The 10,391-nt window shown below is 50.8% G+C and overlaps 1 long non-coding RNA gene across 1 annotated transcript; it reads right to left on the bottom strand.

Annotated features, from left to right (window-relative positions):
- Nucleotides 1–3,686: 3,686 nt before the first annotated feature.
- Nucleotides 3,687–10,049, bottom strand: LOC101680580. The gene is made up of 3 exons (XR_199694.3): nt 9,717–10,049; nt 8,340–8,521; nt 3,687–6,518 (listed from the first exon to the last, which is right to left on the bottom strand). It is a non-coding gene; the product is annotated as an uncharacterized LOC101680580 (long non-coding RNA).
- Between the last annotated feature and the right edge of the window lie 342 nt (nt 10,050–10,391).

Genomic DNA, 10,391 nt, shown 5'->3' with positions numbered 1-10,391 from the left:
GGCAGCTACAGTCCAGGAGGGCTTCCCTGAGATGAGGCAGGGGTAGAGGACTGGCTGGGTTTTAATGACCCATGGATGGTAGGGGCCCAGGACAAATGATGGCCACTGCTGGGGTCCCTGACCCGGTATGAGTGAGGCAAAGGTGAGGCCCTGCAGAAAGTGGGAATTACCACTACAGAGAGACATGGAGGCATAACCTACAGAGAGAGGGACATCCAGAAGGAGGAACTGGGAAACAAGGCCTTTCACGAAATATTCTAGATCTCAGTCTGGGTCCAGTGAGGAAACACGGACAGTGTTTGAGCCTGAGAGGGTCACAGGAGAGCGAGCCTCAGAAAGATGCCACTGGGGTTGGAGGGGTAAAGGCCCAAAGACAGAGGGCAGCATGTGTAGGGGCCTTGTCCAGGGACTCCTTTAGGATCATCCTTTTCCGGGCCCTCAGAACGTAGACAGGATGTGACTTTTGGAAGATGTCCTAGCAGGACCGGCCGAAGAGAATGTAAATAGAAGAATTGCCCTCAGCGGCGACTTGTGAGGACGGGGATGGCAGAAAAGACACAGACTAAACAGAGTCCTTTGGAAGGTAGCAGGGGCTGCATTCCAGAAGCTTCTCAGACAGTTTATGGGAGTGTCAGAACTGCGTTATCCCCAGAGGAGCAGGACAGAGTGAGGGAACCCCTGGGTCCCCTGCTCTTTTCTAGTCAGGATATTCTTGGGGATCCTTAGAAACTCCACCTTGAGAAAGCCCTGGAAACCCAGCACCAACCTTCCAACCTCATGTATCTTTAGGCTTTATGACACGGAGGCCGCTCTTCACCACAGTGTTGTCTGCCTGCTTCCCCCCAGCCTGGCCCACCTCTCTGGGGGATTCCGGGCAACTCAGGAGTCATGTGCACTACACGCCCCTTCTTGTCAGATTTCTCCCCCAGTAAACTCTATCTGTATTGATACCATATGGCGCTGGTATGGTGCACCCTTGTCCTTCTTTTTTTTTTTAAAGATTTTATTTATCAGACAGAGAGAGGGGGAGAGAACGAGCACAGGCAGACAGAGTGACAGGCAGAGGCAGAGGGAGAACCAAGCTCCCTGCTGAGCAAGGAGCCCGATGTGGGACTCGATCCCAGGACGCTGGGATCATGACCTGAGCCGAAGGCAGCTGCTTAACCAACTGAGCCACCCAGGTGTCCCCACCCTTGTCCTTCTTCCATGACATCTGGTCCCCACACAGGTGCATGCTCCATCTTTCCCAATGCTGGGTGTCTTTGCAAGAGAACTTGAACTAGGCATCCCCAGGGATGGGTGGGTAATATTTTGCTTTTAATTATCCATGTTTTTATATGGGGGAGCAGGGAGGAGCCAAATAATACTGTTTTCTACTTGCAAAGCAAGACAAACCTTTCAAAACATCATCTCTTTCAACGTTCACCGGAGCCTTCCAGAGTCAAGATGTGCCTAAGGGAACTGCTACCTAGGATGACCCCATCTACTTGGTCCAGCCAATCCCGTAGGGAAAGGGTGTTTTCTGTAAAGAACTGCCCAGAGGGTAAGCTCTTTCCTCACATTGGAACCTGGGCTGCACTATGAGACAGGAACACCTAAACCACTAAGTATTAGGGAGTTATTCCAATAATTATGCAGCGTTGAGACTTTACTGACACCAACATCCTTTGTGCACTTTGGGATGCTATAAGCAATCAGCTGGTGTATTCGTAGACTCTGGATCGTTTCTCTTTGGGGGTCTACCTTCCCGGGCCTATTTTCCTGTTAATCAGGAAGATTTTGCAGCTCTTCAAAAAGTCACCTTCTCAAGGTGACATCATGGCTTTCCCCTTAAGATTTGATCCCCTGGTCTTCCAAATCACACCTGTCTTCCACTTGGCTTGGGGTCCATGCATGGCTGTCTTCATAGAATTGGATGCAGGTGTTTGCCCGCACTAGCTGCTCGCTGGGAGGTTTGGTCATAACTCTCAGGGGCTGAGGACTCACCCTCATTTTCCCTTTCTTTTACAACAGCCAGAAATCTGCTTTTATTTTCCTATTATAAGATTTATTAAATTAGGGTCCATGGAATCAAATACACATATGGCCTCCAAGGGGGTCAATCCAGTGAAATTTACACAAAATTTTAAATATTTTATTAGAGTGAGAGAGAAAGAGAGCACAGGCAGGCAGAGTGGCGGGCAGAGGCAGAGGGACAAGCAGGCCCCCCGCCCCCCAGCAAGGAGCCCGACGCGGGACGCCATCCCAGAACACTGGGATCGTGACCTGAGCCAAAGGTAGTCGCTTAACTGACTGAGCCACCCAGGCGTCCCTACACAAAATTCTGTATGTGCATGTTTCACTAAGGGAAAATGACTAAGAACTTATGGCTGAGACTTTGCAACTGTTGAACAACCCTTGGCAAAGGTTGGTTTTTCTCCACAGTAATGGTGACAAGGTGACGATGTCTGGCATCTCCAGTTTTATTTAACATTATGCAAAAAGGCATAGAGATTGGCAAACTTTATTTGCAGATGACATGATCATGTACATAGAAAATCCTATGGAATCTTGAAAAGAGATCTACTAGACTACTAAGTGCATTTGGCTAAGTCACAAAATACAGGGTCAATATACAAAAATCGGTTCAATTTCTATACACTAGTGATAAGCAACTGGAGATGGAAAAGTAAAAAAATACCATTTATAATAGCATCTACAACACATATATTCAGGGAAATTTTTAATTATATGCAAAACATGTACAGGACAAACTCCAAACATGCTGAGAGGAAATAAACAGAGATATACATCAGGGTTTAGGAATGGGAGGCTCAATACCGTTAGGTGGCATTCCTCCCCAAGTCGAGTTACGTATTTGATGTGATCCCAATCAAAATTCTAGCAGGATTATTTTTTGGTCTTTTTCTTTTTATTCAGAAGTTGGCAAGCTCAAACTTATATACAAATTCAAAGGTCAAAGAATAGCCAAAAAATTGTGGAAAAGAACAAAGCTGAGGGATGTAATCTGCCCAATTTTAGGACTTAATGTAAATATATAGTTATCTAAGAGATTACGGTACATTCAAGTATAGAAATAGAACTCAGTGGAATAGTCTAGAAATGGTTATCTAATACACATGTATGATACATACAATACACTGTGCACACACACATACACACACTTAACTGACTTTCAGTTAGAGTTCCAAAGTAATTCAATGGAGGAAATGGCGTATTCAGAAGATACTGCTGGCAAATGGTATACTTGCTTGGAAAAATAAGTGAATCTCAAGTCTTTTTTTTTTTTTTTTTTTAAGATTTATTTTAGAGACAGAAAGAGCATGAGGGGGAGGGGCAGAAGGAGAGGGAGAGAGAAAGAATCTGAAACAGACTCCAGGCTGAGCACAGAGCCCGATTGAGTGCTCAATCCCACAACACGGAGATAGTGACCTGAGCCGAATCCAAGGAGTCAAACGCTTAGCTGACTGCGCCACCATGTGTTCTGTGAATCTCAACTCTTAATTCACATCACACAAAGGTGGACTTAGAGTCACAGAACTAAATGTGAGAGTTAAAACCACAAAACTTTAAAAAAAAAAAAAAAATTGAGAGCACAAGCAGAGGGAGAAGCAGCCTTCCTGCTAAGCAGGGAGCCCGCTGCGGGGCTGGATCCCAGGGCCCTGGGACCATGTCCTGAGCTGAAGGCAGAGGCTTAACGACTGAGCCACCCAGGTACCCCATAAAACCACCAAACTTCTAAAACATAGGAGAAAATACTTGTGGTTAAGCAAAGATTTCTTGTGGAGGAATAAAAGGCATGAACTATAAAAGTTGACAGATGGGCTTCATCGAAACAAAAAATTTCTACCAAAAACATTAAGTGAGAAGGCAGAGCACCTGGATGGCCCCATCAGTTAGGACCCCAACTCTTGGTTTTGGCTCAGGCCATGATCTCAAGGTCCCGAGATCGAACCCTGTGTGGGGATCTGCGCTCAGTGTGGAGTCTGCTTGAGATTCTCTCTCCCTTTCCCTGGGCGCCCCCTCCCCCAATAAGTCTTAAAAAAATGAGAAGGCAAACTCAGGGACTAGGAGAAAATCTTTGCAATACACAGATCTGCCTAGGGCTTATACCCAAAATTTATAAAGTCCTCGTATAACTCAATAAGGAGACAAACCAACCAATGAAAAATGGTGTGGTAAGGATTCTGTGGTGACCCCAAGGACCACCCATGTCTTTATATAATCATCTCTTCCTTGAGTATGAGTGGGATCTGTGAATATTAAAGATGTCGTTCCCGTGATTAGCACATCGTATTATATGTCAAAAGGCATTTTGACAGATATAATTAAGGCCACTCAAAAGGAAGATTATCTCAGGTGGGCCTGAGATAATCAGGTGAACCTTTAAACCAGGCTCATGAGGCAGCCATAGATCTTTTCTGCTGGTGTTGGAGTAAAACACCAGGAGTTCCGTAGCCACAGGGAAAGGCATTCTGCCAACAACCACATGTGCTTCGAAGGAGGCCTGAGCCCCAGGTGGGACTCTGGTGCTGCCCAGCACCTTGGCTGCAGCCTGGAGACCGGAGGGGAAGACCCACCTCAGCTGTGCCTGACCCACGGTCACTGTGAGTCAATAAACATACTTGGGTTTTTTTTTTTTTTTTTTCAGTTTAACCTGACAAACTTGCGATCTGTAGAAAGCTAACACAATAGGCAAATGATGAACATACACTTCACAAAAGAAGACATGTGAACAGCCAGTAGGTCCATGAAAAGATGGTCAACAGAGGTCATCCCCAGAGAAAAACAAATTGTAAACAAAATCAAAGTTCCCGGCTGGCTCCCACGCGCCCACATGTGACTGATTTTAGGCAGAGGGGGACCCAGTAATAGGAGGTACAGCCTCTGGAACTTTCATGGGTTGCTATGGAAATGCCAAAAATGTTCCAACCACGGTGGAAAACCGTTTGGACATTTCTAGTAAAAGTAAACGTACCTTATCATATGGCCCAGCGATTTGTTTCCACACAAGGACTTTTACAGGAATAGTCACTGCACTTTATTCATAATAGCCCCAAAATGGGAACGGCCCAGTTGCGTGTCAGCAGGCCCATGTGTGAACCAATCGTGCCCTATCCATACACGGGGATGCTGCCCAGCCAGGGGGCAGCTTTTGGGGGTGATGGTAACAGGTTTAGAACTGGACCTTGGTGATGGGGGTGGTTACGTGGGGGTCTACATTTGTCAAAACTCATGTAACTTTACACTTACCACAGGTGCATTTTATATACAAATTATACCTCCATAGGGTTGACCCTCTCGGCATGATTTTACTTGCTGGAAGATGACCCTTTGGGGAGGGGCCTAATGGTGCAGGTGGATAGAGGTCAATTGCAGGAGGGATGTCCTTGACTAGGAAGTAGGGTAGCCTCCAGCACTTAAATGGAATGGGTGTTGATACAATGGAGGAGGGGGGGAGTTCATTTGTTTACTTGGCTGAACAGGAAGCAATGTAGCCGCTGAGAGGAGAGAGGAGGGGTGGGGCACTGGAGGTGAAGGGGAATGTTGGAAAGGTGTGCAAGTCATTTCAGAGAAAAAATGGACCTCAGGCCTGCCTTCCCTCCCTGCCCCCACCCCCGCCCCATTCCCCTCGGGACTCTTTTCCCACATTCTTCTTCCCCACCCTTGTCTTACCGAAGCAGCCTGGAGGGGTGGCACTTTCAGCTTAACAAGACTCGTGACCATCATTATGGAAACTCCAGGCCATGTAGCCCCTGTGAGACTTCGTGGGAGGTGGGCGGGGGGTGGTGGTGGCAGGAGTCTGCAGGGGGCTGCCTCCCCCCACAGTGTTTACAGTATCTGGAGAGCTCTGGGGCTTTGGGGCAGCAGCAGGCTCTCCGAAAGCAGCTTGGGGAAGGGGTGGAGTCTGCTTCTTGCTCTCCTGCGTGTGCTCTCCTGCTTTTTCTCTCCATCCCCACAACAAATAAATACTTTAAAAAAAGAAAAAGAAAGAAGAAAGAGGAAATGCCTGTTTCCAACAGCCGCTTAGTTACAGAGGTAGACTTACTACACTTTTAAATGTTTTTACCTAACATTTTTTTAAAGCGCCCTAACTAATTATTGGCTCAAAGAGGCAATAATTGGGAATTCCTTAGGAAGCAAAGGACCATGGCCCTGGGGCAGGTACAGAATAAAGCCCAGCTGGACCACTCTTGACAAGGCTGGGCAGAGCACGGAGGCTCTGAGAGGTCATCTAGGCCGAATGACACCCTGTTTCTCCCTGGTGCCAGGAGCTCTGAAGGCGGAGGTGGTACGCGAGGCCAGGCGTGCTCCAGGAGAAGTCCGAGTTGTGGTGACCCCCCTCTCCCCCCAACTGCCCGGAGTCACCTCAGCCCTCCCAGGTGAGACATAGCCGGCTTGTGCATTCAGAGCCTTTGCAGCTGCATTTTCTTCCCCTCCGCAGACAGAGAGACAGGACAGGACAGAGTCGTTTTGTCGTGGAGGGCAGTTGTCACGGTTCCACAGCCTGGCACCTACTGAGGAAAAAGGGCAGTATTAACGGAAATTCTATGCAAAACAGCTTCTCTTCCAAGAGCATGCAAGATATGTTAGTGTCTGAGCAGCTGTTGCCAAACTGTGGGGAATCTGCTCATTGAGTTGATCCCTATGGGCCCGACAGGGGAGTGGGCCATGCAGGAACAGACCCCACAGAGCTCTGTCTTGGTCTCCCGCCACCAACCAAGGAGCACGCCAAGCCCTAGGCTGCTCCCTGAAGGTCAGAGGAGAAGGAGGTATGAAATAGTCATTCAGAAGAGTGGGCCAGAGAGGACCCCCCCTACCCACCCGGCTGTGCCTGCTTGAGGTTAAAGACTACGAACTCCATCATCAGGGGGCGGAGGTTTCCCCATCTGTAGGCAGGAGCGGGCTGAGAGCTGCACCTGACTGGCATCGTCACCTGCCAGAGGATCCCAGGGAAGGGGTCAACCTTGGAATTAAGCTGGGTGTGAAAAGACAGGAGGAGGAGGTGCGGTGGGATTCCACCCCAGGAAAACAATGTCCAATCTGCTCTTTCTTCATTCACAAAGTCTGCATTGAGGCACCCCTTCCACGAGGCTGTGAGAATCCTGGGATGTACCCCCGTGGGCTCCTGAATGGAGCCCTGGACATGGCAGGTATCGCTGAGGGGTGTGACTGGGGCGTGAAGGGCGGTTTGTGGGTGCGATGTTGACAGAGAACCCCGAGGCGGCCCCGGCTGGGGTGGGAAAGCGGAGCCGAGCACCCTGCGGCCACTTCACCTTCCCCAACATCTCTGCAAGTCCACCTGGGTCCCTCGTCCCCTGGCCATGAGCATCTCAGATGTTCTCACGAATGCATGCATCCTCTCCTGCTGAGCTTGGCTGTTGCCCTATGGGACCCCCTAGGTAGTTTCCTACTCTTCGAGTGGAAGGACCAGGGAGCAGAAGCTGGCTTTGTTGTTTCTCAGGATGAAGTCTCTCCCAGGAGACTCCTTACACCCCTGTAAAAGGGCCACCCAAGCTCCGTGGCCCTGGCTGCAGAGGTTTGCCATCCGCACCCTCATTTCTGCAGCATACCTCTCTGTCCAAGCCTTTGCAATGCAGGGGGTGGGGGATGCTGCGGCCCCTCCTTTGTATGGGGCCAGCCAAGTCTCAGCTTCCTGTCCACCTCCTCCCCTGTGCGTAGGCTGCAGGGTCCTGTTGACAAAGATCAGCCTTTTCTTCCACTGAGGGTCGGGGAGGGGGAGTTGGTCTCCAAGCTCAGCCCATCTTCCGTGCTGACTGGGGCTCCCTCCCAAGTTTCTTGGCTCAGTTCTCTGGCATTTAGAGCAACTCTGTCAACCTGTCTCCCCTCCCCTTGGACCGGAGGTCCCTGCACCTTGCCTTCTTCTGCCCAGGGCGGATCCCAAGAGTCCACTTGACTCCAAACTTCGCAGCAACCCCTGTCCATTCACTGTGCCCTCCCCACACTGGGATTGCCCCTGCTCCCGCACACCTGCTCCTTCCCACTGGTGTCGAAGTCAGCTCACGTCTGGCCCATCTTAAAAAAATAAAACAAAACCTTGACCTCATTTCTCCTAGGCTGAGCCATCTTCTGATTCCCCCACACTGTATCCAGACTTGGGACTTTTATTTTTGTGCTGACAGCTCTCAAACCATCACCTCCTTCCCAGAACCCATCCAGAGCACCACTCCCCAACCACAGCTCCTGCTCGACATGACCACCCAGAGGTCCCTTGGGCGCAGCAGAGCCCAGCTTCAGAACTGTGCTCTCTTCTCTGCCCACACAAACCCCAGTAGCCCCCTACCTCCAGCACGACCCTTGCACGGAGGTATACATACTGTCCTCACAGGTGCCAAGAGTCCCGGGTCCCTCCCTGGACGATTTCTTCAGTGTGCCGTTCTGCTACAGGACGCTGCCGGGTCATCCGGGTTTCCCCCCTTCAGCTGTGCACACGCTCCATTCACATCCCACAGAGGAAGTAGAGGCAGCTTTCAAAATAAATTCTACCACGGCTCCTCTCCTATTGAAAAAGACATTAATGGGTCGTCTGGGTGGCTCAGTCATTTAAGCGGCTGCCTTCATCTGGGGTCTGCCCCACAGCGGGCTCCCTGCTCAGCAAAGAGTCTGCTTCTCCCTCTCTGACCCTCCTCCCCACTTGTTCATTCTCCCTCTCGCTCACTCTCCCTCAAACAAACAAAACACATTAATGGCTCCATTAACCTCATTAAAAGAAAGTGCCAGGTGCCGCCAGTCCTTGAACCTTCTCCTGCACACCTACAGTCCAGCCCTGCTCCACACCTTGCTCCGCCCCCCACGCCCTTGGCCCCGCCCACAGGGTCAATCTCCTCGCTGCCTTCAGGCTCCCGCAGGGCAGTGGGCACCGGGGCTGAAGGGCCCCGAAGTACAGACGGGCTTTCCAGTCCCAGCTCCACGTCTGCGTCACCCTGGGCCCCTGTGCCACTCACTCCCTGTCTATGCGCCTCCGTCTCCTCATTGGTAAACTTGAGCGGGTAACATTTCCTCGCAGGTGGCTGCCCTCGCGTGCTCAGTAGATGTTCCCTGCTGCGATCCCGACCCCACGCTCCTTACAGCCCTGTCCTCCCTGGAACTTCAGAGATGGTGCCCTACCGTGGTGCTGCTGGGAGCCTCTCCAGCTGCTCTTGCTCCCCCTCTAAGGCCCTGGGCGCTGCCTGGCATCGACTCAGCCCTGACTTGGTACAGAGCGACCTTCTCCTCATTTTACTTCATCGGTAGGTGTTGCTTTCACCCAAGCAGCCAGTCAACAGATGCACGTTAAAGCCCAGAGGTGATGCCCACCGAGGAAGACACAACCAACCAGGCGCAGAACCAGGGTTCAAATCCAAGCGGTCGGGCTCCAGACCCTGTCCTTGAAACCCCTCCAGCCTTCTGTCCCTGGCTGTCCAAGTGCTCCAGGGTGGGTTATGGACTCCTCCTTCCCCCTTGAGCAACTTTCCCGTTCCCTGATGCATTTACTCACAAAGCTTTGTGTATTTATTTCCCCCAGGCTCAGTCCTATCCCAGCCCCATGTCTGGGCTTGCCCGACCCCGCCTCCTGTTGGGCCAGCCTTGGTCTCAGAGAGCCCCAGACTTACGTCCAACCCCTTCCTCTGCTATTGACCCAGCTGGCTTTGCAGCTTTCTGGGCAAATTTCTTTCATTCAGCCTTGCAGGCTAGATTCTTTTGAGTATCCCTACCTCCTTCGCCAGGCCGTGAGCCCCAGAAGGCAGGACCTCTGTCTCGAGTATGGTGAAGGCAGATGAAACCCTGTCTCAGATCATCTCCGGTCCTGACTTCCCTCTCTCCATGCAGGAAACTATTCTGTATCCTTTCTTTTGGCCTGTGGAATTTTTCTGCTTGCCTCGTGCCTCTCCTCTGTCTCCCACATCCCGCTGCCCTGGTCAGGGCCACCTTCCAACTGTCTCAGATTCGTCCTGGCCTCCTCATTCCAACTGTCCAACTGTCATCCAGCCCCTCCCCCTCACTACCGGGCCTTCGCCCTGGCGTCCCTGCCCTCCCCTTATTTTGAAATGTTGCCCCTAATAACCTAAAACACGGTAATGGCTTTTGCTTTAAAAAAACAAAACAAAACAAAACACATATATGCCCTGGGGCACTAGGGTAGCTCAGTTAAGTGGCTGCCTTCCGCTCAGGTCATGATCCCAGGGTCCTGGGATCCAGCCCTGTGCCGGGCTCCCTGCTCAACAGGGAGTCTGCTTGTCTCTCTCCCTCTGCTTATGCTCTGTCTCTTTCTCTTTCTGTCAAACAAAATAAAACACACACACACACACACACACCACGTGCCCTGAATACAGCTGTGGGTCATCAGTTTACTGCCTATGATGAGCTGGAGCTGGAAGCAGAAAGGTCTT

Source organism: Mustela putorius, unplaced genomic scaffold (genome assembly GCF_011764305.1).
Source record: "Mustela putorius furo isolate JIRA1106 unplaced genomic scaffold, ASM1176430v1.1 tig00003859_pilon_pilon_pilon, whole genome shotgun sequence".
Classification (NCBI taxonomy): domain Eukaryota; kingdom Metazoa; phylum Chordata; class Mammalia; order Carnivora; family Mustelidae; genus Mustela; species Mustela putorius.
The sequence above is the reverse complement of the archived record's forward strand: the minus strand, read 5'-3'. Positions and strand labels throughout refer to the sequence as shown.